The following is a 26905-nucleotide window of genomic DNA, read 5'->3' as shown; positions in this document are numbered from 1 at the left end:
CCCTCTGTCAGAGCCCCTCTCACTGGAAGGGGTGGTAGGAAATGGGGAAGTGAGGTTGCTATGAGGAAGCCGCAACAAGAAGGAAGTGGGGGAAAGAGAAATCAGACTTCCTTCATGCAGTTCTTAGTGGCTGTTCACCTTTAAGGGATAAACAGATGGGGGAGGCTGCCCCAGTTCTAGGAACATCAGTGAATTGGGGCAGGAGGTGGTCTTGCAGAGAAAATGGGGGAATGGTTGTGTTGGATGAGAAAGGGAAGGGTCAGGGCCAAGAATGGCTCACCTCTGCTCATGGGCATGGTCAACCTGCACGGGCCTGGGCATCAGGGCACAGCGCTTGACATTTTCTCTCTCCTGCTCTCAATTTCAGGTTCCCCAAGAAAACGTTTTATTTGTTATCAAATAATTTCCTGGGAGAAGGCCAGAGAGAGTGGATGGTGAAGAGAAACAGGAAATAGGAACTCTGCTCTGGCTTTTGGTCAGGACTAGTTGGTGTTCTAGGAAAGTCACTTCACTTCCTGGGACCCCCAGTGAGTAGATGGTCTCTAGATCCTTCTAGCTCTGAGATGTGGGACTTTCCTCCAGCACTGTGCCTGGCAAATGCTCAAACATGCTGAATTATTGAACTTATTGGTCTGAATGTCCAGTCGCTCAGTGGCAAAGTAAGGGCTCTGTTTTGGGACCAGGCTAAGCAATCACCCCAGCCAGATGAACTTACAGCGTTGTTCTTCTGTACCTCGGCCCCGGGGTGTGGGTTTACCCTGGGGCAGGTCACACCAGAGTTCTGACGGCCTGTATATCTCTCATGTAACAGTGACTACTAAGTCACTTTTATGTAACTTCCTGCGGCCAAGTCATCCTTACGAGGCTGCTTGAGAAGGTTCTCCCTGTGGCTTTCCCTTTGTTCTGGATCTCAATGTCACAGTGGGAATGCATACAATGAATCATGGGATGTAGCCTACCAGAATGTTCTGGGTGTTATGAAGAGACCCTGGTGGGGACTGAAGGACGCTCATATCATCTTATATACTCAAGGTTTAGTCACGCTGCCCTCTACTCCTTGCTTTGGCTCTTCTGGACCCTGTCATCCACTCCCTTTCTGTGCCAGACCCGCCCCCAGGCACTCCTGCAGCAGGCTTAGGCCTCTCTTCATCCAGTGTCTGGCTGTGGGCTCCCTCATCTTTAGGGAGTGTGTCCCCCCTGAGAAGCTTCCCCGCTGTTCCTCATTCCAGTCCAGTCATCGCTTGGGGGTGTAGGAGGTGGGAGGACTTGGGGCACAGCTAACAGCAGGTGAGTCACCTCCCCAGGTTGATGTGGGGGGAAAAGAATGAGTAGATGTCCTGGTAGGAAAATACTGACACTCAGGGACGAGCATAGCTGAATCAGGCATGAGTCACTGAGCCCAGGGGAGGAGGACGCCCTCTCTGAGAGGGGCCGTGTGTGCATGGGGGCATTGGTGGGCAGAAGAGGTCTGGGAGAACAATGGGACCTACCACCTCAGGGGCTACTGACTGACCATAGTCTGAGAGTAAACTGTGGGTCATTCAGATTCCTGAAAGATCATCAGTCTGCACCAGTGAGGGCCTACCCTGAGGACAGCTCTGGGTGTCTCATCCCCCCAGTTGGTGTACAGTACTGTTGCCTTTGAAAAGGATACATGGGAGGAGGCTAACATTTGCAGGTCGGGGGAGTGGTATCAGACGTCATGGTAGAAGGAACATCTATTTTTCTGGAACCCTTTCCAGAAAGAGCATGGCTACCTGCTGTGTCTAAATGGTCAAGGGCCAATCTGAAGGTTAGGGGGCACCAATTTGTCTGGTATGGCCCTTGAAGATCTGTGGACCTATGGCCTCTCGATTTGTTATCTGAGGACAGGAGGATGTAGTCCCAAGGGATTGAGGTCTCAGTCCTGGAAGAACACAAGTTAAGTGAGCATTCATCTCTTTCACTGAAATTCTCTCTTGCTGCTTTTGCAAGACATTTGGTCTCTCACCTCATTATCCTTCTTTTCTCCAGATTGGCTCCCTCAATTTAATATTGACCATCCACATTTCTGTCACATGTGCCATCTCTCTCTGCTCCCTGAGGTCACAGACCCTGGAGTCACCTTGGCTTTAGTAAATTCACTGAGCCCTGTTTCATCCATTTCCTGACGTCCATCCTGCCCCCCTGCCCTTCCCAACCCCACTGTTCTCTCTTCAACCTTCTTTTCTTCTTCATTCTACTTCACCGGACAGCGTCGGGCCCTCATCACATCACCTATGATCTAACTGTCGATCTGCAGCTGGCACTTCTCTTCCCCAGACCTCCCTAGGTCTGCTGGGTGATGAAATGATGGACTGGGTCCAAACTGCTACATGCAGCTCCTTTGGGATTTTCACGTGGGGCAGTGACAGCTACCTGCACCCCCAAAATCCATTTCCTCTTGCTGGGACCTTGGCTAGCCTACATTTACTAGTCTCCTCTGTGTTTAAAGGTCTCATATCATTGAGTTCTAGGCAATGGAAAGTGAGCAAAATGGCCAGCACTTTAAGAAGAGCACCAAGGGCGCCTGGGTGGCTCAGTCAGTTAAGCGTCTGACTCTCGATTTCAGCTCAGGTCATGATCTCAGGGTCATGAGATCAAGCCCTGTGTCAGGCTCCGCGCCGGGCTTGGAGTCTGCTTGAGATTCTCTCTCCTTCTGCCCCTCCCTGCTTGGGCATGCTGTTTCTCTCTCTCTCTCTAAAATAAATAAATAAATAAATCTTTAAAAATTTATTTTAAAAAAAGAGCACTAGCTATAAGTAGACAACAATGAGGCTTAGGAGATGTCATCAACAGGAATGGAAGGTGCCTGGGTCCCTGAATTACTGTGAAGAGGAAAGCCACCCGTCAAGGAGACTGGACTTCTATCCACATCAGCAAGAAGTAAACTTGTACTGTGTTTGAAAATATTTGGGTCCATTTATTATTACAGCTAGCCTAACCTGATTCTCAGTGTGGAGCCCAATGTGGGGCTCAATCTCAAGACCCTGAGATCATGACCCAAGAGTCCGATGCTTAACCGACTGAGCCACCCAGGCACCCCAAGGTCAGTAACTTCTTAATGTGCCAGTTGCAGATCGACAGTTAGATCATAGGTGATGTGATGAGGGCCCGACGCTGTCCGGTGGAGTAGAATGAACCCACTTAAGTCCAAAGTCCTCTACCGAATTTTTAAGGTCCTCCCTGCATTGCCCCTTCCCCACCTGGCTTCATTTCCCACTGCTCGCTCCTCTGCCTTCGCCATTCTGGTCACCCCCATCCTCTGCTGGCCCCGAGCCTTCCTGCTCAGTTCCTGTTGTTCCTCCTGCCCCCGCCTCCTTTCCTTTGCTTATCTCAGTCTCGCTCTTCCAGGAAGAGCCTCAGTCAATCCTATCCCACACTCATCTCTCCCTTCCCTGAATTAATTGCTTCAGATGTGCTATTTTTCTCTTCCTCCTCACAGGCAACAACTGTTCTTTATGTCTATTCTCAAGGCGGAGTATAAAGTAGGAGTTAAATAGTGTGTGTGTGTGTGTGTGTGTGTGTGTGTGACTTGATTATTATTTAGGGTCCTCAGACTTTATTCCTTGCCATGAATAACATGGAATATGTTCTTTAATAAATCATTTGTTCATTCAGCAAAAGATGTACAGAGTGTAAACATTGTTATAAAGGGCTACGGTGAAAGCTACAGGGAACACATTTTTTTTTTCTAAAGACTTTATTTATTTATTTGACAGAGAGAGACACAGCGAGAGAGGGAACACAAGCAGGGGGAGTGCAAGAAGGAGAAGCAGGCTCTCCTCTGAGCAGGGACCCTGATGCGGGGCTCGATCCCAGGACCCTGGGATCATGACCTGAGCCAAAGGCAGACACTTAACGACTGAGCCACCCAGGCACCCCACTATAGGGAACACATTAAGAAGTTACTGACCTTGGTGTGCCTGGGTGGCTCAGTCGGTTAAGCATCGGACTCTTGGGTCATGATCTCAGGGTCTTGAGATTGAGCCCCACATTGGGCTCCACACTGAGATTCTCTCTCTCCCTCTCCCTCTACCCCTCCCCACCAAATAAAATAAAATAAAATAAAATAAAATGAAGTAGCTGCCCTTCAGCATGTACGTCAGCATATGAAGCTCTTGTTTGATGATATCTCTGTCCTGGTTGGTCCCTGAGGTTGCTCATGTACTTTCACTTTCCCCCTAAATCTTTTGTTCCCTGTCAACCTTGTACCTCCAACACTGAACACTGAGGCTGAACACACCCAGGTTTGGAGAGAACAGGACCTCTAGAACAGAGGGGTCCCACTTGACTTTGAGTCTCACAACTGACTTTCTTTGCCTATTCATCAGGACAGTATTCTTGAAAGTCAGAATTTGCCTCTTTGTAGAGAGAGGGAAATTTTGTCTAAATCCCCAATAATCCTTGGAATGATAAGAACCAAGATGGACTGTGCCTCTATCAAAGAACAGTGGAGAGAGCACATACCCCCTGAGCCCTTCCCAATCCATTGCCCGCAAGGGGATAGACTGGAGCAGAGGCAGTCCTTGACAAGGAGGACGATGAAGTGAAATGCCACCATCTTCCGGCTTTCTGGAAGGTGGGATGGAATGTGGGCCTTGGAACAGTATGCCCAGACTTCCCTGCCTAGGAGAGGGAAGGTGTTGAGAGGGAGGCCCAGATGGGAGGGACTTTTGTTCCACTTCTTGTCTGGGGGCAGCTCCTCCAAGGGTCCTGTCTCCATTGTCATGTTGCTGCTGGAATGTCCTTTCCACTAGGGCATGGATCTTTGTTCACTGATCTTATGAACCTACAACAGTGCCTGCCACATAGTAGGTTCTCAATAAAATAGGGGTGACTACGTTAGCATAAAAGTGATTGGAGGCTCCCTCTGGGCAGAACTCGCCCCCTCCCCCGTGGCCTGGGAGGTATCCAAGGGTCTCTTTGAGCCCCATGGGGGGCATAGGGATGAGCGGAGGGGGCTGGGTGGTGGGCTTGTGTCGAGTGTTGCCACAAGGGAGGTTGTAAAGAAGCCCTTTCGACTAGAGGGGCGACTGTCCCCTCAGCCAGTGTCCGGGGGACACTCATCACCGGTGAGACCCGATGGGGCTGAGTCAAAGAGACTCAGATATTGCTAACAAGCATATGTGAGCTTCCTTTCCACTCCTTAAATCGGAGCTGGCATTGGCCCCTACTTCACAGGGTTGCTATGAGAATTAAATACGCACCATGTCAAGAGCATTTGCAGTCTGGCAGGTTGTAATCAATGTCCTTGCTGTGACTTGTTCTCCAGAGATGTGGCGCTCCTGGGGACGAGGTCAGTGGTGAAGAATGTTACATTTATTTTGCACATCAGAGTATAGTGTGAATTTTTTTTTTTTTTTTTTTTTTGCTACCATAACACTTAAAAGCAACACAATATGAGTAGGGATTTTGTGGTTTACAAAGCACTTTTGAACACTGCCCCTTGAATCCTCTCAACAATGCCACAGCGGGGAAGATCATTTCTATTTTAATTTTGCAGATCTAGAAAGCTCAGTGAGTTTGACAGGCTCACCCAAGGTCATGCTTCTAGCAAATGCTGGAGCCAGCTCTGAAATCCAGGACTCCTGACTCCAATCCACTTTTCTTTCAACACCATCACTCCTGTAAATGGGCCCCATGCCACCACAGAGGGCAGGACCCTCCACCTACTTCTCGGGTCATGAGACTTCCCTCCTACAAGGAGGCTTTTGTTGAATGGGAGCGGGGTGCTGAGAAAGGAACAGGATTACAGAGGGTCCCAAACATGCGGTGGTGAAAGAACAGATTCTATAGCTAACGTCACAAGCGCTGGGCTCATTGTACAACTGTCCTGCTTATGCGGCATGTGTCTCACTGATCCCGAGCTCTTACCAAGTGTTCCCACCAGCATTGTGTGGCCACTGAGCCATCCGCAATCTTGCGGGCTCAGAAGCGGAGATCCCAGACGGCCTTCCCAGGTCCTGCAGAATCAGAGGTGACTCAGCTGTAAGGAACCCCCAGCATCAGAAAGTGGAAGTGGCCAACGTCACGAACAAGGGAAATGAAGTCAGACACACTTGGGTAAGCTGCCCAGAGAAAGAAGGACTTTCCCTTCTGAGTTAATACCTTATTGGTGGCAAACAACAGAAGCCCAGTTCAGATTCAATAGGGGTTATTTGGTTTTTAAAAAATGGATATTACCTAACATGGGGGTGGTGGTGCTCGGGGGTGTCTCACAGAATCCAGGCCAGGCCATGAGCTGGATCCGGGGGCCGGGAGATCCTTGGGGGCCGGGAGATCCTCGGGGGCCTGGACCTGTCTTCGGGTCAGGTCTGCCTCTCCCTCTCTCTTCATGGCCGGGCTGGTATCTCCAGCTTCCAGGTTGCCTGCGAGCCTAACGGTTCCCGTGTGCAATGCCAGATGCCCAGCGCAGGGGACTTGATCCTCCTGGGCTGGGGGTCTCCACACTCACTGCGGTTAGATTGGCCCTGGCTGTTCTGAGGGGCACCCACGGGCCTTCACTGGGCCAGGCCTCCAGACTAAGCCACTACACAGTGGTTAGATGCAGGACAGGCCTTTGGGCCACCATGCAGAAAAAAAACGTTCGCATGTGGAAGAGAGGAAGTTTATATGGCCTTCTATTTTTTTTTTAATTGCAGACGGACTAAGTTTTTCTTTCCATTTCAGCCTTTTCCTTGCAATCTACCCCGAGGACGGCTCTCATGCCAGGCATAGAGGAGGCTGCTTCTGGAAAAGGCAAAAGTCGTTTTTTTGATGCAACCGCCTGCCTAGTGCTCTGACGCGTACAATTTCCTCCATGAGTCAAACAGCCACTCCTTTGCACCTGCTACGGGGAGCCTTGGCCATGGGATTAAAGATGAGACCAGCAAGTGACAGGGCCCCCCAGCCTCCAGATGCAGTTCAAACTCTGTGGTTTGTATTCATTGCCTCCTCTTCCCTGCATATTTCTCATTCGGTAGAGGGAGGCCTGCTGACCCCACAGACTCTCAACTCTGGGGCTCACCTGCTGAAGGAACCGAGTCAGAAAGGTGTGGCCCCGCTTTATGTGGCATCTTGGCTGGTTGGGAGTTTTACTCTCTTGGGTGGATGGTTTCTGGCATGCAAGAAAAATTTGAGGGTTTGTCTCTTCCAGTTTCAAGCCCCCCCCCACAACGTTTAACTGAGGGAGTAACAGAACAGTAACTCTAGTGGGAGCGCATTTCACAGAAAGTTATAAGACTGACAATTTATGCATGGCATTGAGAAGTCCTTCCCTGGAAGGAGTGTAAGGCAGGTGTTTCTCAACCAGCCTGATGTGGGTGTGAGGGATGCTCAGTGGAGCCTCTGTCTTGAGCTACAGTTCAGGGCTGTCTCAGAGCTGCTTTATGAGCACGTTCTGGTTTGTGGTCACGCTCTGTCTGCTCCTTTGCAGCCCGGGTCATTAAGTCGGCTTCCATCTCCCCTGCTGGCCATCACTAGTGGGGTCCTCCTCCTCTGCACTGAGGCCGTCCTTCTGCCCCATTCCCTGCTGTTATCACAGCACAGGGAGGTCACAAAGGAGAACTTTCTCCCTCACGCAGCTAACTCTCTATTATTCAGATCCCAAATGGGACAAGGTCCAAAAAATCTACCATTTCACTCAGCACCCCTAAGTGATTCTCCTCTTGGAATAAACCCAGTCTTTGCATTCATTATGCTTTTCCCTCCTAAGAAAAGTTACTTAGAAAGAAAAGAGGGATGATGTTTATGATCTTTTGCTCAAGATTTATGTCATCACATGGAGGGCAGCTACAGCGATTGCTCTTACTGAGTACATTTTGGTGCCTCATCATAAACAAGACCAGGCCAAGGTCAGACGCAGCAAGTGCCTGACCCAAAGCATGTGCTTGTTCTCTTCGGTCATTTATTTTCGGTGTCACTATACTCGAGAGAGAATTTGCCCCAGAAACCTTCTGGACAGTATGGTGAGTTGATAAGGAAATATGAAGGTGGCATTTAGGACTGTCCCACCACCTCAGATGACTTGATTTGCCCACAGCATTTTTGTTCATTTGTTTTTGTTTTAAAGATTTTATTTATTTGTCAGAGACAGAGAGAGAGAGAGAGCATAAGCAGGGGGAGCAGCAGAGGCAGAGGGAGAAGCAGGCTTCCCGCTGAGCAGGGAGCCCGATGTGGGACTTGATCCTAGGACCCTGCGACCATGACCTGAGCCAAAGGCAGACGTTTAACCAACTGAGCCACCCAGGTGCCCTCCCTCACAGCATTTTTATCACAGCCTATATCATGTTAGGTAGCGATGATAGTGGCATTTTTGAATATTTCTTTATTCTGTAGAAATTACCCCAGGCTGGCCCCCCACTAACCACTGAGGTACACAATTCGAGGAACTCCAGAAGAGCCAAATAGACACATGCACAGAGACATAGGGGCCCTGATTTCCCCGGGGAACATCCACATCCACAGAATAAGAATTAAGTAAATCCTTCCCTCCCCCATCCTTATTATAAGGGGAGGGCAAGGCAATCAGCATTTAGGGCCCTGGCACTAGGCTAGGAATTTTATGCACGTTATTGAATTACTTTCACGCCTTCCTTGTGAAGTAGGTTTCATGATTTCCACTATCGTGCTGAAGACCTTGAGGCTCACCCCTGTGAAAAAGGAGCCAGGACTGCTGTGGGCTCTTTGGTCAAGCTCCCCAGCCATCACCAGAACTGGGAACTTCCCTTACTAAGGTTTGGTGAACTTCTAGGGCCCTGAGAAGGGGTTGGAGAGCCTCAAACAACATTGTGAAATGAATGAAGCTTGTATTTGGCTCCTTACAGCAACCTCACTCCCGACAGCCAGCAACCAGTGCCTTCCCCAGCCTTTCTGCGCCTCCTCTCAAACGCCCAGGGCCACCGTCAGCTACTCCCCGAAAGCAAAAAGGCAAACGGTAGGGTATGTTGGGGGAGGACACTCCAAGAACAAAAAGCCTCGGATCTCAAATGAGCCTCTCTCCTCAAGGAATTTCAGGCTCCAAGACAGGCAGCGTCTACACATTGTTACGTCACACTCAGCCCCGCCCCTTCTCCAAAGCCCACGGGAAACCGGCCGACGTCCTATGTATCTGGCGCTGAGCCTCTGTGATTGAACAGTCCTGGTCTTCTGCAGAAGCCTGAGGCTTTGAGAACAGCCCTTCCCCCCGAGTTTGTTTCCTGCACGAAACTAGGCTCTTCGGCCTCCTTTGCACAGCGCAGTTGCCTTATGTCTGCCTCATCACCCATCAGTTCATTGTAGCCATTAAAAGCCAGACGGATGAACAGTGACATACCAGCAGCATGGCCTTCCAGGCCAGGGACCAAACAACGTCCCAGGACCACTTCCTTATGTGACATTGTTCCGAAAGGGTGAGTCAATACAGTTAGACGACAGAATGAAGGAATGTAATATAAATATTTTAAAAGGGAAAAATATCATTATTTACAGATGATCTGATCACATAGTTGAAAAACACGATAAAAGTATTTGGAAAATTGAGTACAGTAAGATGGCCAGATTTTTTTTAAGGCAAAATCAATGTCCTTAGAGGGAATAACAACCCATTAGAAAATAAAATGTAATAGGCCCCATTCACAAAGGCAGCTACAACAATAAAATAAAACAAATAAATAAAATAAAATATGTACAAGACAGATGAAGGGAGTAGCAAAAACCATTCAAGAGACATAAAATAAAGCCTGAATAAATAATGGGATATCTTGTTCTCAGATGGGCAACTTAATATTGTTTGGGGGATTTCCCAGATATTCTGATAGTGACTTCTAGTTTAATTGCATTATAAGCAGCAAGGATAATTTGGATGATTTAAATTCTTTTAAATTTGTTAAGGTTTAATTCATGGCACAGAAAAGGGTTTATGGGAATGTTCTATGTGCACTTGAAAGTTATGTGCATACTGCTCTTATTGGATAGAATACTTTACAAATATTAATTAGATCGAATTGTTCAAGTTCTCTACAGCTTTGCTGATTTTCTGTCTACCTGTTCTATCAGTTATTGAGAGAGGAAGGTTGAAATCTCCAACTGTAATTGTGGATCTGTCTATTTCTCCTTTCAGCACTGTCACTTTTTGCCGAGAATATTTTGAAGGTCTGTTGTTCGGTGCATTCACCAAGGAGGTATAACAATCTTAGACATGTATGCGCCTAACAACAGAACTTCAAACATACATATCTTCTTGGTGACTTGACCTCTTTATCATTAAATAGTGTCCCTGTTCATCTCTAGGAATATTCTATATTCTGAAATCTACTTTGTGATAATTAATATAGTGATTCCAGCTTTCTTATGCATTATGTATCTATTTTTTTTGATCATTTTACTTTTTTTAAAGATTTATTTATTTATTTAGGGAGAGTGAGAGCGGGGCTGGGGAGGAGCAGAAGGAGAGGGAGAAACTTAAGCAGACTCTGTGCTGAGTGCAGAGCTTGATGCAGGGCTCAATCCCACAAACCTGAGATCATGACCTGAGCTGAAACCAAGAGTCGGATGCTTAACTGACTGAGCCACCCAGACACAGCTCATCCTTTTACTTTTAACTGATCTTTGCCTTTATATTTAAAGGTAGCTTCCTTTGGACAGCACATATTTGCGTCTTGCTTTTCCAATAAATCTCTTTTAATTGGTGTGTTTAGACTATTTACAATTAATGTAATTATTAACAAGGTTGAATTTAAATTTATCATTTTACTACTTTGTTTTCTATTTGTCTCTTGTTCCTTTATTCCTGTCTTCCTGCCTTCTTTTGTAGTAATTGGATTTTTTATAATTCCATTTTATCCTAATTATTAGCTTTGTTACATCTCTCTAAAGCTTTTTGGTGATTGCCCTAGGGCTTATAATAGGCATCATTACTTATCACTGTTTACCTTCAAATAATATTATTTCATTTACTGCATCACGTAAGAACCTGACAACAATAACACAAAAAATGGAAGGAGTAAATTTGAACCTGACAACAGTTTATGTCCAAATTCATTCCTTCCATTTTTTGTTATTGTTGTCATACACTATACTTTTACATATGTTATAAACCCTACAACATAATGTTTCTATGTTTGCCTTATGTGATCAATAATCTTTTAGAGCAATTAAAAATAAGGAAAATGTATTTTACTTTTGCTTTTACACTTTCTGGCACTCTATTTCTTTGTGTAGACCCAAGTTTCTACCTAATATTATATTCCTTCTGCCTGAAGAACTTCCTGTAATATTTTCTGTAGTGTAGTTTGCTGGCAAAGAATAATCTCAGGGGGCGCCTGGGTGGCTCAGTCAGTTAAGCGTCTGCCTTCGCCTCGGGTCATGATCCCAGGGTCCTGGGATCGAGCTCCACAGCAGGCTCCCTGCTCGATGGGGAGCCTGCTTCTCCCTCTTCCCCTGCTCATGGTCTCTCTCTCTCTCTGTCTATCAAATAAATAAATAAAGTCTTAAAAAAAAAAAAAGAAGAATCTCAGATTTTGTTTTTCTGTTAAAGTCTCTATTGTATCTTATTTTTTGAAAGATATTTTTGCTAAATATAGAATTCTAGGTTAACGATTTTCACTTTTCTCTTTTGGTATTTCAAGATGTCCCTCCAGTATCTTTTTTGGCTTGCATAGTTTCTTATGAAAAGTCTTCTGTAATTCTTATCTTTGTTCCCCTTTATATAGTGTGTCTTTTTTCTCTGCTTGGCTTCATAATTTTCTTTTTCTTTCATACATAAGTTGACATTGGGTCATCTTTCTTATAATTTTGTAATAAAATAAAGCTGAATCTCTGCTTTACTCTTTACATCAAAATAAATTCTAGATAGATAAAAGATTTCAATGCCAAAAAAACATGGAACTATAAAAACACTAGAAGAAAATATGGATATTTTTAAAAATTTGGGGTGGGAAAATTATTTATGAGCATGCTATAAAATTCAAACATCATAATGACATCGAAAAATTTTAACACATTGGGCTTTAAACTTCTCTGAGCCAATATCAAAACAGAAGGTCAGAAACAAATTGAAAAGTTATGGACAACATATGGCAAATTTTGTCACTTATATGCCAAACAAAATATTTATTTATATACTAAAGACATCAATATCAATAAGGAAAAGATGAATAATGAAATAAAAGATAGAATATAGGAGGAAGCAATCCCAGAAATAAAAAGCAAATAAACCTTTGAAAAGTTGTTTGTTTTTGTTATAGAGAATGCTAATAAAAATATCCTTTTTTTAATCTTATCAGATTGGCAAAGATTAAACAATAACACAGTACTCGATGTTGAAGAGGGCTTAGGAAAACAAACTCTCACAAAGATCTTTTGTGAGTTTTTAAACTGATAAAATCTTTTTGAAGGGCCAGTTGGTAAAATGAATAAAAATTTAAAATTCTGCATACCTCCCTTCAACCCAACATGCTGAGAGGCAGCACAGAGCGGTGGTTAAGCACATGGGATTTGGGAGTGTCTGGGTGGCTCATTTGGTTAAGTGTTTACCTTTGGCTCAGGTCATGATCTCCAGGTCCTGGGATCGAGCCCCCTGTGGGGCTCCCAGCTCAGTGGGGAGTCTGCTTCTCCCTCTCCTTCTGCCCCTCCCCCTGTTTGTGCTCTCTCTCTCTCAAATGAATAAGTAAAGAATCTTTAAAAAAAAAAAAAAAGCACATGGTAATTAGCATCAGACTATCTGGATTCTAATCCTGGTTCTGTCACATACTTGCTGTGTGACACTGGGCAATTTACATAATCTCTCTGTTTTACTTTTATTGTCTGTCAATCGAGGATATTAAATACCTACCTCATTAGGTCATCATGGGGATTTAATAAATTAGTATCTATAAAGCAACTAAAATGGTGAATGGCACATGTTGAATCTACATCAATATGAGTGTTTACTATTAATATGTCAGTCTTCATGAAAATCCTCCTTGAAATCCTTGGGTCATCCAAGCAAAAATCACCTTGTAAGATTTTTTTTTTTTTTCTGTTAATTACCAGAAGATAGTCTAAATTAGTTGAACCTGTAGGTCCTAAATTTTAAGTAAGATGGTGTGATATTTTAATAGTTTAGCAGTTTGAACTTAGGTGCAAAGTTGTTTGAATCTTATAAGTGCACTTGACATTTTGAGGATCGTTGGCTTACTTGTATCTCAGCCCACAAATGCCTGGATGCTTTCCTTAAGAGCCATGACAGTGTTCTTACACCATAGATGAAAGAGCCATCTGCTCTTGCCATAGGGCCAACCCAATGTGATAAGCCATGCCCTCCATTCTGTGCCACCACTGTTAAATCTGCTGAAAGAGGCTGATAGAATTGTTGTCCCTCTTCTGAATGATGGAGACACAAGACTCCTTAGGGACCTACAAGTAAGGACCCATGTGACTAGATAAAAGGCATTTGCCCTTGGTAGCACTTTTGGAACTAAGAAATTCTTCTCTTACCACTGAAACAGGCAACAATTCCACTTCTAGGAATTATCTGAAGGTGATAATTACAAGTACACAAAGATGCTCAGGGTAGTAAAAACAACTCAAGTGTTCATCAATGGCCAGTTGTTTAAATAAACCATGGCTCATCTATGCAATATTGGTTCAGCCATTACACATATTGTTGTGGATCTACATTGAACACAAGGGAAAGATTCCATATCATTGGATAGATCACACTGGTTCCATGTGTAGTGTGAGCATTCATTTATTTTCTTCATAGACCTTATATCCACTTAAAATTATATATTTTTTGTTTGCTTATTATCTGTTGCCCTCACTAAAACAACATCAGGGAATTCAAGTTTACTGCGATCCCCAGAATCTTGAACATCATAGACATTCAAAACTGTTTGTTGAATGAATAAATGAATAAATGAATTCTACTTCTGTATATTATGTTTCTCTATTTCTGTATATATATATTAAAGGGAAATGTCTGCGGCCACCTGTGTGGTTTAGTTGGTCGAGCATCTGACTCTTGATTTCGGCTCAAGTCATGATCTTGGGGTCATGGGATTGAGCCCCGCATGGGGCTCCATGCCTAGGCGGGAGTCTGCTTGAGATTCTCACCCTCTCCCTTTGCCCCTCCCCCTACTTGAGCTCGTGCTCTCTCTCTAAAATAAATAAAATCGGGGTGCCTGGGTGGCTCAGTCTTTAAGCAGCTGCCTTCAGCTCGTGATCCTGGGGTCCTGGGATTGAGCCCCAAATCAGACTCCCTGCTCAGCGAGGAGTCTGCTTCTCCCCCTCTCTCTGCCCCTCTCCCCTGCTCATGCTCTCTCTTGCACTTGCTCTCTCTCTCAAATAAATACATAAAGTCTTTAAAAATATATATTTAAAATAAAATCTTTAAAAAGAAAAAAGAGAGAAACGTCTAGAAAGATAGTTCACCCAAAGACTGGCAGTGGTTGGCTCGGCATGACAGAAGCTGTCTCTCCCTCCTCCCCAACTCCTTACTCCCCAGCTACATATCCATAAATACAAAATGATGTACAAATATATTCTCAGTGTATAAACTTCCAACAATATGGACAAAAATGATAAAAATAAAAAGAAGTTCCCTTTCATTCTGTCCTCCTCCCATCCCACCAATCCCGCCTTTCTTCCCAGAGATCAGCACCATTATCAGTTTTGTTTGTATGTTTCTAGACTTGTGCATACATCCACATGCATATATAGACAGACACAGCTTTTTTGGTGTGTATTCTTTAAACAAAAAAGAACTAGTCTGTAATATTGTTCTGCAATTTGCTTTCTTCGTGTAACAGTATATATTGAAGTGTTTTCCATATCACTACATATGATTCTTTCTTGTTCTTTTTAACTGCTCGGCAATAATCTATAATATGCATGTGTTACCTTGTTACCTATATGGATGTTTTCTGGTTTATTCTGTCACTCCCCCACTGATGGGCATTTAGGTTGGGTCCGCTCTTTTGCTAACTCAAACTACTGTTGTGCAAGGCATCTAATTTGATTGCCTTTGTGACCACTCTGTGTATTCTTGGGGTAAATATTTTGAAGTGAATTTTCCAGATGAAAGACTGCATGTATTTTAAATATTGATAGTTTCTGCCAAACTGTCTTTCCCAAAGGTGACACTAACTTACTCCACTACTAATATTAGGTAAGAATGCCATTTCTCTACTCTTATCAACCCTGAACTGTAGTACTAATCTTTTAATGTTTGGCTGGTTTGACAGGGAAGAAACTATATCTTTGTATTGTTTTAATTTGCATTTCTCTGATAACTGGCAAGATTGAACTCTTTTACCTATGTTTATTAGACATTTTTTTTTCTAGAAAATCTGTTTATATTCTTTGTTCATTTTCTTGTTAGGTTGCTTGCCTTTTAGTTAAAGATTTATAAGATTTTTAACACATATATTCTGATTATTGATTTTTTGTTACATATTTAAGAACCTCTCTTTCTCCAGATCAGAAAAATAGGTCCCTACATGTTCCTCTAATAGTTTTTATGGTTTTGCTTTATATATTTAGCACTCTAAAAATACATCTGGTATTTATTTGTGTTTATGGTGTAAGATAAAGATTTAATTTTGAAAACTCCCAGATGAATAGCCAATTGTTCTAATACTATTAACTGAATACATTGTCCTTCTCCCCATTTGGAACACCACTATTGTCAAGTGCCAATTGATGGCATGATTTTTACTTGACTCTATTATACATATTTTTATTCTTAAATAGTTTCAAAAAAGCATGCAGTATTTTTAAAATTGGAAAGGGCAGTTATTTTCAAAGTGAATACGTACTAGCAGATAATATTTAAATACCATGGAAAATTATTAATGACATAGTAATTTAAAAATTCAAGTGTTAGATTTTGATGTATAATTTATCTCAATTATGTAAATACATCTATATATACCTAGAGGCAGCAAAAGGAAAATGAGTAACATGCTAACAACTCTATATTATAGAATTCAGAAAGATTTTAATTTTCTTCATGGTGCTTTTTTTGTTTTTGTGTTTTCCAAATTTCAAACAGTAAACATATTATCTTTATTCTGTAAGAAAACCTAAATTACTTAAGACACATGTAACAATTGACTCTAAATTTTTCTTGGTCCTCAAAATCAGGAATGTAGACATTTTTCCTCTTAGAGCAGTTGATAAACAGTCAGTAGAAAATCAAGATGTTGACTTTATAGTGTCATTTTTCTTATGCTAATATTTTCTTTTATCTTTGAGGTCTCAAACTTGTTGTTTTCGTTCCCAGGCTCATGCACTTGTGCTAACTTTGAGTTCACTTTAGCCTTCGTTATACTTTATTCCTTGTACCCTTGAAATGTGTTTATGACCCGAGTGGACCTAACTGGGGTTTTCTTTACTTTCACAAGCACTGTTTTCATTCCTAAGCCAGATAAACAACGAAGCCATGATTTCCCCTAAACCAAGCTGCCTTCCTAGTTAGGTAGTAGGAAGGAGGGTACGAAATCTCGAAAGAATTATCACCCAGGAGTCCTAACCTTGGGTTATGGATAAACAACTCAGTGACTGATCAGAGCCTCCTTGGCTCCATCAGCTCATGGGAAGACAGCAGGTTCAACTTCTGCAAATTTGTAATCAACACGCCAGGAGGATGCCTGGGTATTGAATAGCTGGGCAACGCCGCAGAAGCAAGAGGTGACCAACCACACCCCTCTCCCCGTGAGCTTTCCCCCCTTTTGAAAAAGAGGCTCTGGTTGCAGGGGACGCTGACCTGTGGTCCTGGCTCCAGCATCAGAACTTTCTCACAGTGGGCAGGGCCAGGTGGTTGGAGGAGGGAGGGAGGGAGGGGCAGGATGACTGTTCGGGAGGTTCTGCCGCATACTAGCCTCTGCGCTCATGCTTCATTCTCTGAGGGCGCGTGGCAATTCTGTCTGCGATGGTCCAAGCAAATCCTTTGAGAAATCGAGGCGGCTGCCTCGGACCTGCCTCTTCCCACTTGCAAACTGTCCCGCACCTCTTAGATATATTTTAGGAGGTGCATTGTCAATAGCCAGTCCCTCTCCTGCTGCACCAGGCAGCCCATCCCTCTCTGTGGCTGGTGCTTGCTGAAGGAGTTGGCAAGTTCAGGGTCCACGTGGGAACATCCTGTTGGCCAGAGGCATTACTTCAGCAGACAGGTAACTCTAGAACTCTTAGTGCAGGAGGCCTGAATATTTTTCTCTTCTGTCTTCGTGACGTCCTTTAAACTTAATGCCTTTCTCTTGCCCCCGCCTCCAACGGGCTCCGATTTCAGTTCTCTTTCTGGCACTTAGTTCCAGTTCTTTTCTCCGAGGACTGAGTCTCTGATTTTGAGGGTTGCCTTCTTGTTGAACTATTTGAGGAGCGGAGATAATATTTGTACTCAGAAAGTTTGGTGTTACAGGGCGCCTGGGTGGCTCAGTCAGGAGACCTCTGACTCTTGATTTTTGGCTCAGGTCGTGAACTCAGGGTCATGAGATCAAGCCCCGAGATGGGCTCCACGCTCAGCTTAAGATTCTTTCTCCCTCTCCCTCTGCCCCTCCCCCCCTCAAAAAAAAGAATATTTGGTGTTACAAGAATGTGGGTGACTCTGTCATCAAGGAAGAGAGACAAGGGAAATGAAAGTCTTCCTGAACATCTACTAAGCATCAGGCACTGTGCTCAGTGCTTTGCATCACCGCATTTGATTTTCCCAAGTGTCCTCCTAAATAAAATGTTACAATCTCCATTTTCCATGTGAGCATGCCGCAATGCACTGAAGTTCCATAACTTTCCGTAGGTTGCACAGCTAGCATGTCATAGAGCGGGAATTTGCACTAAGGTCTGTCTAGAGCTAAAGCTTCTAACCTCTTCCTCCTCACCAGGCAGGCCCTTTGGGATGAAGATGACAGACCCAAGGATCTAACGTCTGGACTGGGTTATATTCAAATGTGACCTGCTTGTGTCACCATCCCACCACCTCCCCTGCCTTCCACCAGAGCCCGTGGGCCTAGAGCCAGAGGCCGGTGTACCCATCAGAAGAAGCTGCAGCGCCTACCCACATTACCCTTGAAGAGAAGCGTCTAGAACCTTGGCAGACTTGTCTTCACTCAGCTTTTGGGGGATTGTGTACCTGTTCTTCAGTCTTTCTGGTTTTTAACCATGGTCCCAACTCAGGAGATGGATATGAAGCAATCAAGAATCAGTTAAAGGAGATATCACCCAGTTTCTTCAAGCCTAGTATTTAGCGCCGATACTCAGTGAGCAATCTCATTGCTCATGAAGGGTGCTGCCATTATGATTTAGTTGCTTTTAAAGCCTCATGAGATGCCCTTGTAGCAGAAGAGATCTTACTTTTGAAATAGGGGTGGCTTTTTCTTAAGAAAGAGAGCATTATCCCTGGTCTTCCAGAATTGCCTTCTCCTTTGTTGTAGGATCTATACAAATAAACGTGGTCTGTTTGCCCCTCCCTGTGGATTAGGAAATACCAACCTGGTTCTGGGGCAATGGTTAACCCTACTCCTGGGTCCGTGCCATGACAGGCTATGATTTGGACCCTTCTACTTACAAGGCCCCAATATAGGTTTGCTTCTATCAAACCCATGCCTTCTTTTCAAGTCAATTACTCAGCTAAGGATTGGGATAGAGAGAATTAATGGAAATTGTAGAAAATGAAGTTCAAAAAAGCTAGATTCTCAACCACTGTCCCTCATACTCGGCCCTTTCCTTTATTTAGGCCCTTTATTCTGACAACTTACTCTTTCTGAACGTGAACTTGAGCTAAGGCTGTGGGACTACTGTTGGCTTAACAATCGTTCCAAGCGTGCTAGACTCCCTGCCTTCACACTGTTTACTTTGCTGGAATGTGCTTCCTTCCATGTCTGCATGTCCAAAAGCCACGTACCCTCTTCAAGGCTCTGTGTAAATATCTTCACCTTCATGAAAGCTTCCTTGGGTCCCTCCAGGTGCCACCTGGAAGACAGCAGCATGGTAGCCGAGAGCAAGGACTCCAGGACCAGACCTCCACAGTTCACATTCCTGCTCTGCCACTTCCTAGCTCCAGGACTTTTCTAAAGTTTCTTAATATGTCTGGGCCTTAGTTTCCCTCTCTGTAAAACGGGGATCATAATAGCTCCTATCTCATAAATTACTAAGAGCATTAAGTGGGCTAATTATGCCGCCCAGCATAAAGTAAGTTCTGTATACGTGTTTGCTAAATACGATAAATAATATTTCCTCCTCTGAGCTAGTAATGGTATTTCAGTGATATCTTCTGTAATGCATACCAGTTTCTACTTTCTATTCTACAAATTATCTTCTCTTCCTTCTTAGATGGAAAGTTCTGGAAAAGAAATTTGTGCCTGATTCCTGCTCTATATCCCTCACACTACCTCGCACATGGTAGGCACTGCATAAATACCCACGGTGATTGCCGCGGCTTGAGGAAACCTATAACTCTCAGAGAGCATCATGGTATTGTCTTTCCTGTGCAAAAGGAGTTTGGTTCTTTCTCAGCCATGCCCTTGGATCATGTTCTAGAAAATGTACTTCCTCTCAGAGAAAAAACATTGGAATGTACATCCTGCCAAGGGTCCATTCATCCCATGGCCACTGGAAGCTCAGTGTTGCAATGAGGAAGTGTGTCAAGGCTGGCTTCCCAGGATGCCTGCTTCCTGGTGGCATCGCCACAAGATTCAGAAACTTTTGTCAGCTCACTCAGGAGTAATCTATTTGCTCACAGGGGCCTGGTTCCTTCATGCCCAACTTCCAAGATGTTGTGTAACACACCAAAATGGCAAATCATCAGTTTTCAGCATTGAGAAATAGATCTCCCAGGGAGGTACTTAAAAGTTCTTGTTGGCAGGTTAGCACATTCTCTTTCCAATATGGAAATTTATTTGAAAAGGCAAATCAGTATCAGAATGTTGCCCAGTGGGCATAGAGTTGAATAAAGAAGTTAGATATTCAAGCTACGATTGCTTAGTATTCTCATTTTCACCAGAGGGAATGCAAACCAGAAGGGGCAGGCTGCTCCACTCTCAACAGCCCTGGTGACACACTGGCAAATTCTGACAGTCCCTCTATCCCTTTCCAATATTCTTGGCCAGTCATTAAAACTTCCATTATGGCATTATTCTCCTATAGTGGATATGTTTCAGTGTCCAAGTTTACAATTTATCTTTCATAAAGTGAGCCCTTCTAAGGGAAGGCCTTCCTTTTGGAAAGCTACTCTAAGTCCTTGGCTAATATTGAGAAAATGCTCTAGCTTCATTAGCAACACAGTAAGATCAGTGTTCAGTGTGTAATTTTTTGGAGGGAAGATGGCAAATATCCATTCTTGTTAATCTCAGGTCCTGTTGGTGATGTGGTCTAACCTTCATCCCATGTTTCAGAGGTACCTTGTTTGCTTGTAAGAGCTTCAAAAACCTGAATCTAGCAGGCACCTTAATTTCACCAGGAGGCAAAGGCTTCCCATTCAACTAGTAGTTTCCGTTTGTCAAATCTAGTCCTAATTTACCAAATATCGAGTTCTAACACCAGTAGGCTCTATAGCTAAAGAGGTCATTTCTATAGTTTTGGCACATGCAATGGCACTTTCCCCAATAAGTGGGAGACTCTGCAGTTAAATAGCAGTGTTTTGGTTTTGTTTGTTTTGTTTCAAATATAGCTGAACTCCTTGATTGATAGTGGAATTGAGTGCACACAAGATGCCTTGAGTCTAGAGTTTGCTGATAGGCTACGCTCTCCACACCACCCTCAGTACCACCCAAGGTCCCAGGAACAAGATGGCATAGTCACAAATGTCCCCCTGCTCTCAGCTAATCAAGTAATCTCTACGACTTCTGTTCTTCCCACATCCTCAGCCATGCCAGGTCACTCTCTGAGAATGAGTCCTGAGTTCTCTTAGAGAACTGAGCTCAATATGAAGCTTTTATTTGAAAGGCAAAAAGAAAGCTTATGTTTTAGGGAGGTATTTCAAAAAAGAAGATTCCTAAAGTGTTTGTGGTTGAACATGATTTCAGTTGCATTAAAAATTCTGTGGGGCCCCTCGGTGGCTCAATTGGTTAAGCACCTGCCTTCGGCTCAGGTCATGATCCCGGGGTCCTGGGATGAAGCCCTGCCCAGGGGGTGAGTCTTCTTTTCCCTCATCCTCTGCCCCTCCCTCCAGCTCATGAGTGCACACACTGTGCTCTCTCTTTCTCAAATACATAAATAAAATCTTTTTTAAAAAAAAAAAAACGTTGCTAAGAAAGTAATCTTAAAAGTTCTCATCACAAGAAAAAAAATTGTAACTGGGTGATGACGAATGTTAACTAGACTTATTGTGACAACCATTTTACAATATGTACATATATCAAATCATTACGTTGTACACCTAAAACTAATACAGTTTTAGAATGTCACTTACATTTCAATTTTTTAAAACCTCCCTCCCCCAAAAAAAGAAAAGAAGAAAGGAAGGGATCCTCAACAGATGGGGAGGGGATGCTCAGAGAAGTTGCCCCGGAGCAACTGTTTTCTACACCAAAGTCTGAGGGTGAGTAGGAAGAAGCCAGATGGGGAGGAGGAGGATGAAAAGGACTCACTTGCTTCCATGGTGCGTCTCGCCTCAGTGAGTTAGCAGGTGCTGTGTCCTCGCCCTCTGGGAATGCCCTCTACACGCTGCTCTGCCCAAGCCCTCACCCCCTCTGCCTGCTGAACTCAGTCATCCTTTCATTCTGGGGGCAGCTCCATCCCCTTCAGAAGCTCTCCCTCACCCAGCAGAGGCAAAAGGTCTTTCCTCTGTATCCCTAGGGTGGTTTTTATCCTTTAAAATTACAATTATCATACACTGAAAATGCATGCTTGTCAGTCTTCCCCACTAGATTTCAAGCTCTTAGAAAGCCTACTCACGTGCTCCTATGCACAGTGCCCGCCCGGAACAGGGCAGGTATCCAATTAATACTGATACTTAAGGAAGGGACTGGCCTCAGGGTTTAGCCTACAGATCTCAGAAAGTGCTGTCTCAAAAGCATTCCTGCCACATTTGCTTCTTCGGATTATATTTGAAGACTTTGCATTTCTAAAATCAGTATTAGTGAAGACCTTAGGGTGGCCTCTGGAGAGAGTGAGAAGGTTAACCTCGCCAGGAGAAGAGACAGTCGCCACCCTTGAGGGCGTGTGGCTGGAAGCGGAGGCCCAGGGCCCAGGTCCAGCTGCGCCCCTCTTCCCCCCGAAGCTGGTGAAGGACGGAAGCTGCAGGATCCCGAAGCTCACATCCCTGCTGTGGAAAAGCCCAACGACCCCAAGAGGTGTGCCGAGGGGATGGTCGGTGAGAACCAACTTCCCCTGCACTTCTGGTGACTTAGCTCGGGCTGGATGAGAAGTTAGGAAAGTCTGGAGCCAGACAAATATTTGGAGATAGAGTGAGAAGAAAAAGATGAACCAGCCGTCTGTGTGGGAGCAAGGAGAACGTACTGTGCTGATGTTGGGCGGTGGTGTGGTGGCGGCGCCATCTTTGGAACGAGGGAAGGCTCCTTCCCAGGAGGAGCCTCTGTGTTCTCGATCAGACTGTTCTATTAACTAAGTTACAAGCATTTTTTTTTTTTTTAAGATTTTATTTATTTATTTGAGAGAGAGAGAGCACATGAGAGGGGGGAGGGTCAGAGGGAGAAGCAGACTCCCTGCTGAGCAGGGAGCCCGATGCGGGACTCGATCCCAGGACTCCAGGATCATGACCTGAGCCGAAGGCAGTCGCTTAACCAACTGAGCCACCCAGGCGCCCACAAGCATTTTTTTTTAAAGCTGGTTTTTAACATTGAACTGGTATGTTAGAACTAGTTTTATTCAGCTAGAAATTTTACCAGCCCCCAAAGGGCCATAGTGACCTGCATTGTCCTTGTCGGAAGGGACCTTTTTTCCCTGCTCATTCATTTCCTACTCACATCTAAAGAGTTATCATTTCCATTTGAAAAATATCTACATTCACAGCAACCGCCCAGGACATTGATTTCGGTTTAATCATACAAATGATATGATAAACTCCACTGGCAGACGGAGAGTGTCTAAAGCAAGAATTAGCTTAATTAGCTGCCCTTGTTAACATGCTCTCAATTATAAACTGCTTTTGTCCACCACATTTTATCTGTGGTAGAGAGACAGACATCTCCCCTCCTTCTGGGCCAGGTTCCCCTCTGTGCTAGAGAATTTTTTATACTGCTCCACCTAGACCCCCAGTCATCTCAACAAACCTGTTCATTATGAATTTTTTTTTTTTTTAATGGAAAGACCTAGATGCGGCAGTTGAGCCCAGGGCTGGAAAGCATGTGAATGTCAGGTGAATGGTTGCATGAAATGTTGCAAGTGCATTTTCTTTCCTAACCACCCTGGGCCTCAAAGTCCTCATCTAGCAAATGAAAGCCTCGAAGGAGGCAATTTCCAGAGTTATTTCCAGGCTTTTATGGTTTTGAATCTACCTAAGCTTTGTATCAACACTGTTGGAATGGATGAGGTTCTTGTTGTGGGGAACCCCATACTAGGGAAGGGACTGAAAGGTCCCCAGAGCCCAAAACCCATCTAGGACCAGGCAGGTTCTGACTCAGACCCAGGAAACAGGGCTGCGCACACTGCCGCTTACATGACTTGCCCTGTCGAACCAGGGATGGGGCCGTGCAGAAGGAAGCTAGAAAGATGCTCCGGCTCTTCCTGCACCTGCCCCTCCGAGACCCTCCCCACTCCTGGAGGCCCAAGGGACCACCACTAAGGGTTGGGTTGCCCCCTGTCCCTCCAGCCCCCTTCTCTCTCCCCGGATCTCTTTAAGGACGAGCAATCGACTGGGGGAGTGAGCCAGCGGGCTGCAGGGCAGAGAAGAGTGTGCTCTGAGCAGAGAGGAGGTTCAATAAGGGAACACCAAGGAGAACCCCCCGGTGTTCTGGGTACTCCCTGTTGTGGAAGCCGTTTACTGCATTTGGCGCCTGAGATGCAGATGAGAGGTGGAAGAGAGGGCTGACTTTGGGGGTATGGGGCATCTCAGTGAGAGCTTGAACTCAAGAGGGGGAAAATATGGGTTCTTCTGAGTCTTTCCTTCTTCCCTTCCTTTACGGTGCCTCGAGGCTGGGTCAGGGCAAGTGGCCGGCTCCCAGTTTGTCTCCCGTGACAGAATGAGATTCAAGACGAGCAAGTGGGCTCAGAGGAGGGGTGTGCGAGTGGCTAGCAGTTCTGGGCTGTGCCCACTCCTCTCCCTGTGTCGGCACCCCAGGAAGCTAAGGGGACCAGTCAGCCTCTCAGAGTCATGTGCTTCCCTGAAGCTTATATGGGGCTTTAAAAGAGGCAAAAATGAGATGATGAAGCAGAAAAAGGGGGGCATTTTTAGTGTATTCCCAAATCCGCAGAGGAGGAGGCATTTTAGCAATGGCTATTGCTAAAGGTCTCTGTTACTCAACCAAAAAATTAATTCTCAAAAATCCTTATCGAGTGCCTACTTGGAAAATCAACGGAGATGCTTCTAAAAAAAAGCTTTACTATGAGTCCTAAAGCATTCTTTCTGACTCTGCCTGCCTGACCCTACCTCATTAAAATTCCAGATGTCGGAAGGAGGCTACGCTCCATTCCATGATTTAAGGCCCCCTTTGTTAGTTCAAAGCGACTTCCGCTGCCCTAATGTGAAGTGCCAGGTTCATGCCCTTAGCTGCACTCCATTCAGAAGGATGCCAGGTGGGCCTGTCTCCAGAGCATTGTGATTTTTCTTAAGACAAAGTGTTTTCTGGAGTAATTGGGCCCCCAAAGTATGTGTGAATCCCTGGAAAATGTGCTGGGTTTTTTTTTCCTACAGGGCCTGTAACTTTTATCATATTCTTAAAAAGAAAGAAAGAAGGAGAAGAGAAGAGCAATGCCAAACCCGCTCCCCCCAGGTCCACGAGGGACTCACAGCGCAGGAGCCGGGTGGGGCCATTCCTGTCCTGTCTCTGCTCTGTCACTGTTCTCCCTACGGCCCAAATGTTCCACCTACTTCTCCCCAAGTGGGAAACTGGACCACAACTCCTGCCCCACCCCCACCCCCCCACCCCCGAGTCATTTGAAGGCTCTCTCTTGGGCTGCGCAGCCATCCATTGCCAGGCTGGAGAATTCTGGAAGAATAAAGCAGCAGGCGCCTTCAGAGAAATTCATGCCCACCTTGCACCAAGCACATCCCAGAACGATTGCAAAGGGATGTCCCAACAGATGCGCACATCCCCCTCCTCCCTTTCCCCAGCCCTGCAAGCGGGCTTACGCACTTTGGCCAGCCATTATTCAGGCCAAGACAAAACTCTCAACTCACTTCTGGGAGCAGAGAATAGGGAGAAGCCATTGTGGGGTCTGGAAATGGGGCGAAGCCCCCTCCTTAAGGTGAGGAAGTAGGGGTGGGGGTTGGGGGTTGTGAAGCTGGGGTTCTATAACCTCTATGGGAGAAATCTCAAGCTCGCCTTTCTGCTGCTAGTTCTATTCTTTTTCCTGTTTTTGCAAAATCTAAACCCTTCGGGTTTGTTTGTTTGTTTGTTTACCACTTATGGATATATTTGCTAATTTGCTAGTAATATTGCCTTCAAGGGACAGGAAGGAACTGGTATTTGGTGACTTGATTTTGTTTTAGATGGAGGGCCCATGGGAGGAGGTGGGGGTGTCTGGACAGTGATTAATGGAACGTTTGCTCATTTCTCTCTGGGGTTTCTCTTTTGTTTACTCACTGCCCACCTCCTGAGACTTTCCTCAGAGACAGAGAAGGGCTACCTCAGTGTTTTAAGACAACAGAGCAGGGTGCTTTTGTTCATTGGCTGTGCTGGTCTCAGCCCCCATTCTCCACTGAACCAGAGGGGTCTCTGCTATTTCCAAATGCTTCAGTGTTGTGATGTGACCGGTTGAAGGAAAAAACAGGGGGTGAAAAAAAAGGGAGTTCTCTTTGGATCTATTCTGGCCTTATTGGATTTAAATTGTGGTTGGAAAAACTGAGACTTAGCTTGGTACTGGAAATTGAGAAGTGGAAACAGAGTGTGAAGCTGGGGGGTCCTTTCTAGCAATGAGGAGAAGGGAGAATGAGAGTGATTTTTTTCCCGGGAAAGTAAAGCTATTCACCAGTTAGGATGGGACAAAGATAAATTGGGTGAGACAGTTTGTATAATGGAATGAGTGCTGAATTTGGGGCAAAAGGATTGGATTGTAAATCCCAAATCTGCTGCGAACTAGCTTTGTGACCTCTGGGAATAACTTCCTTGAATCTGTTTGGCATCTCTCCGGTAGGAATAGTAATGTATCAGGATGGTTGTACTTGCAAATAACAGACAACCCAACTCAAAATGAGTTAAATACTAGAAGAAATGAGTTAGCTCATAGCTACTAAAATGTCCATGAATGGCAAAACCTTCAGGCATGGTTTGATCAGGGTTCCAGATGCGTTTCTCTCTGAGTTTCTTGTTTCTGCCCTTCTTTGCTTGCTTTCCTCTTGAGAGAAAAATAGCAGCAATAGTTCTATGCCTTCCAGTGTGCACATCCCCACGCCAAGATTAAGGTAGAAAATTTCTCTTTTCCAATCACTGCGCAAAATTATTGGACCTCACTTCGACTGGACTGACTTACATCACATGCTCACTCCTGAACCAATCATTTGGCCTTGTGAATGCCATGCACTAATTGTCCTAGGCCTAGGCCATATATCCTTCTCTACACCAACCACTATAGCAAGAGGAATGGAATTGCTGTTTGATTTAGACTGGTTGTTCTAAAGATACCATCCAAACAGCACAACTGCTTCATGGTAGAGAAGGAGTAGGCAGCTGATGTCAACTAAAAGTGGCATCATCCCCGAAGGACTTTTTTTTTAAAGATTTTATTTATTTATGTATTTATTTATGTATTTATGTATTTATTTATTTGAGAGAGAGCACATGTGAGCGGGCAGGGTGTGGGTTGAGGGGAGGCAGAGGGAGAGGGAGAATCTCAA

This window comes from Phoca vitulina, unplaced genomic scaffold (assembly GCF_004348235.1).
Source record: "Phoca vitulina isolate PV1807 unplaced genomic scaffold, GSC_HSeal_1.0 scaffold15, whole genome shotgun sequence".
NCBI lineage: Eukaryota > Metazoa > Chordata > Mammalia > Carnivora > Phocidae > Phoca > Phoca vitulina.
Note: the sequence above shows the minus strand (reverse complement) of the source record.